The 4,318-nt window shown below is 36.6% G+C and overlaps 1 protein-coding gene across 5 annotated transcripts in view; it reads left to right on the top strand.

The window, feature by feature from the left end:
* Tenm1 (teneurin transmembrane protein 1) overlaps nt 1-4,318 on the top strand; it is an 811,210-nt gene that overhangs the window by 436,470 nt on the left and 370,422 nt on the right. The gene's annotated exons all lie outside the window — the stretch shown is intronic.

The following is a 4,318-nucleotide window of genomic DNA, read 5'->3' as shown; positions in this document are numbered from 1 at the left end:
TATTAAAAAAAAAAAAAAGAGTTGCCTTGGTCATGGTGGTTCTTCACAACCATAGAAATCTTAACCAAGAAGTTGATACCCAGGAATGGGGTATTGCTGAGTTAGACCTGACCATGCTTTTGATTAGGAGAATATGGACTTTGGGACTTTGGATTTGGAAAGTAGTGGAATTCTTTAAACAACACTCAATGGGCCATACTAGTACAAGCACAGAAGACAGTGGTGCTGAGGGTAATTTGAACTGTGAGGGCCCAGAGATGTTTCAGATGTATGAGAATATGGGCTGGAAACCATTCTTGTAATATTTTGGCTAAGAAAATGTTTTCTTTCTGCCCTTGTGCAAAAAATAAATAAATAAATAAAATCTGCCTGAGGCTGAACTGAAGAGATATGAATTAATAGCTTTGGTAGAGGAAGTTTCCAGATAGCCTAATAGTGACTCTTTTACTTGGTAATTAATGACCATGCTTATGCAAATCTATAATTTAAAGTAATAATCTGAGCCAAGAAAAATAACAAATGTACAGTTTGAGGAGAAAGGAGTGCAAGGAAAAAGGTTTTTTAAAGTCTATTGCTAAATGGATTAAATGGAGTGACCCTAGATCAAAACCTCACCTAGCTAAGCTTCCAATTTGTGGAAGGGCGTTAAGGAGAAGATGGGTAGCAAACACCTTTAATCACAGCAGAAATCAGGAGGAAGCAGTCAGTGGATTTCTGATTTCAAGAAGAGCTTGGTCTATAGAACTAGTTCCAGTACAGCCAAACTTAGGCTATGAAGGAAACAGTGGAAAACAGAAAGTGGCTGAAAATGCATTTGACCATGGGAGCCATGTTTCAGTCCCAGCAAACAGTAGAACTTGACAGCTTCAGTTGTGTGCTTCTAGCTTTAGAGTCAAGGATACAAGAAAGGGGTTACAGTATCTCCCTCTATAACTAAAGAAAGCCACCAAGGCAAGGAATATATCAGGGGTATCCCACATTGAGTACTAGAGAGGTCATTGCATGTTCCTATGAAGGTGAAGCCTGGATTGCTTTGGAGAGCCCAAATGTTGGAGTTGTCAGAATTGTGCAATACCTGCAGAAGAAAGCTACTAACATGAGTGGAACCATCCCAAGAGAAAGAAGTGTTGCAGTCAGCAAAGCTAAAATGAGTTATAGATCTGAAGAGTACTTTGACATCAGACACGGAGATGTAGAGTTTGGGGTTTGCCCAGCTGGTTTTTGGTCTTGCTTTGAGTCAGTATTTACTATGCTTCATTTCCTGCTTTTTGGAATGTAAATATATATTCTGTGCCAAATATGTTACAAGTATGTGATCTGCTGTTTGATTTTGATTTTATAAAATACTATAGTTAAGAGATTGTCATAGATCTCAAAAGAAACTTTAGCCTTTGGCCTTTTAAACAATTTGAGACTTATGGACTATGGAGACTTTTGTAGTGGAGCTAAATGCATTTCTGCAATATGATATAGCTATAAGCCTATTGGTCAGGGAGAGGAATGTGATAGTTTGAATGAAAATGTACCCACAAGGTCATTGGGAATACCACTATTAGGGGATATAACCTTATTGGAGTAGATGTGGCCATGTTGGAGCTCATTGTGGGTAGGCTTTGAGGTTTCAAATACTCAAGTCAGGCCCAATGTCACTCTCTCTTCCTGATGCCTGTGGATTCGGATACAGAACTCTCAGCTCCTTCTCCAGTACCATGTCTGCCTGCATACCATCATGCTTCCTGCCATAACAATAATGGACTATGCTTCTGAACCTGTTGGCCAGTCCCAATTTAATGATTCCCTTTATATGAATTGTTTTGGTCATGGTGTCTTTTCACAACAATTGAAACCCTAGCTAAAATAGTGAGTGTATCGTTTTTAAGGATGTCTAGTCTGCATTGTATAGCCAACAAGGGGTTCATCCATATATGAAGCTAATTCTCCTTTCCCAGTAATAATTAGTTACCTGTAGTTCTTTCTCTAGACGACTCTGAAAAAAGTTTCCTATTTCCATGTTAACATATCCATTGATATTTCCACTGTTCTCATCTTGTTTATGCAATTTCTAGAAGACTGTTTCACCAAAGACTTACTGGTATTCTGGCTTCTCCACTATTATGACCCCTCTTCTGAATGATGTTCTTTGAACCATATATGCAGAAGCTGTGATGCAGAGGTTGGGACTGGGCTCCTCATGATCTGTTGATCTCTAAATTATGTCAGATGTTTTGGTTTGGTTTGGTTTGGTTTGATTTGTTTTAATTTCACTGGCTTAATTTTTTAAAATGAAAAATTCAGGTGATGCCAGTGTTGTTTACATATAATATAAACTATCATCAATATTGTCATGTATTAAAATTATATTTGGGGCAGGGATGTCTTAGCAGTTAAGAACACTGGCTGCTCTTCCAGAGATTTGAGTTCAATTCCAAGCAATTGAATACATGCTGTCTCATAACCATCTATAAAGGGATCTGATGTCTTCTCCTGGCTTGTAGGTTTAGAACGTTCCTACATTTAAGAAATGCATGAAGAAATGAATTTTAAAAACTATATTTGGGTACATGGTAAAGCAGGGTTATTGTATGATGACAAACAGCTCAGATATTATTAGCTTATAATATGGCTGCTGGTCTTTATGTTTATAAAGTTTCTGCTTATATATCTACTGTAAAAACTCTACTTGTAGGTCATTATTCTTCTAAATCACATAGTTTGTTATGTGGTATTTCACGTATATGATCTTTAGATGTTTCTGAACATTCTGGCACTTTGACCAGATATACAAACTCCTACTAACCTCATGAGGTCTGTTATACTTTGAGAAAATTCTTTGAAAGGCAGCTTTGCTTGAAGCTTGGCCCAGTGAATAAAGCATCAGATAATATTTGTGAAAGTCTTTGAGGAACGCAGATGAAAGGTGCCTTGTAAATACAAAGCACTAATGTTGCATGCATGGAAATACTTCACATCATTGCTATAATAGCTAAGTTCTGAGGTGCTGTTGAAACAGAAACTTTCAGAAAGCATGCATATCCCCAAATTATTGAGTATGGAGGCATATGCAAGATAATACATCCAAAGCCCTCAAATGAGAAACATGAAGCACTACTTGTTATGGGAAGTAAAAGAAACTGAGACTAATAAAAAGCTAATCAATAGAGGGGTTCAGAGTGCTTAGAGGAAGCATAAAGGATAGACATCAGCAATTCTTATATTTACTCATGACTTCAATAATATCTTTAAAGAACTATTATATGAAAAGGAGAAAGTGAAAAATCTAGAAAGAATTTTGACTATAATGGAGGAATTGCTAATAACCAAGTGTCTTGAAACCAAGTAGATTTCATTTCATTTACTTGCTAGATGGCACTTGAATATTAAAGATCTCATGGTGTTCACAAATTCATCATTCATTTACTAATTATATAAATTCTTTATACATTATACCAGGTACTCTACACATTCATACATTTGATTGTAGCAAGTTTTAAAAGATGCTAATGCTATCCTAACTTCACAGAAGAGAAAACAGAGGCATGAAAAGATGTATTTGCACTTTGTGGTAAATGGCCCAGCAATGCTGATCTGATTCTAATGCCTGAAACTGAGTTCATCATCACTTAGAAATGTCATAATGTAGCCACTAGCCTAAACTTATATAAAATGGTATCTTTTATGCATATTTTCATTAATTCCTTTAGGATTTCATACATAGTATTTTGATCGTGTCTACTCCCATTCCCAAAGACCTCCTAGATCTACCCCTGATTCTGTATCTATCCATCTCTTTCCCATCTAATAGGACAAAATCCAGCCCCATTAGAGTTGACTATATATTCTTAGGTATGTGGTTATTTACTGGGTTGTATTCTACCTACCTAGAGACATACTTTAAAAATACTTAAATTTAAATTAACTTAAAAATCTCCAGGCAAATACAAATTACCAACAGCTCCTCAATCTAGGAGTGGAACTTCATAACTATCTTCTAATTTTATACTGGGATTTTGACTGGCTTCAACGTCCTTGGGCCTTGTGCACACCATCACAATTTCAGGGAATTCATATGAACAACTGCCTGGGTGTGTCTGGAAATCACTGTTTCATTGTAGTTATTCATTGCTTCTGTCTATTACAATCTTCTTTAAATAAGCAAGGTAGTAATAGAGAACTCATGGTATACTTTTTTTTTTCACTTGAAAATCTTGCTTTATTTTTTTTTTCTCAGTTACATTTCCAATGCTATCCCAAAAGTCCCCCATAGCGCCCCCCACTTCCCTACCCACCCATTCCCATTCTTTTGGCCCTGGCATTCCCC

This window comes from Mus caroli, chromosome X (genome assembly GCF_900094665.2).
Source record: "Mus caroli chromosome X, CAROLI_EIJ_v1.1, whole genome shotgun sequence".
Taxonomy (NCBI): domain Eukaryota; kingdom Metazoa; phylum Chordata; class Mammalia; order Rodentia; family Muridae; genus Mus; species Mus caroli.
The sequence above is the reverse complement of the archived record's forward strand: the minus strand, read 5'-3'. Positions and strand labels throughout refer to the sequence as shown.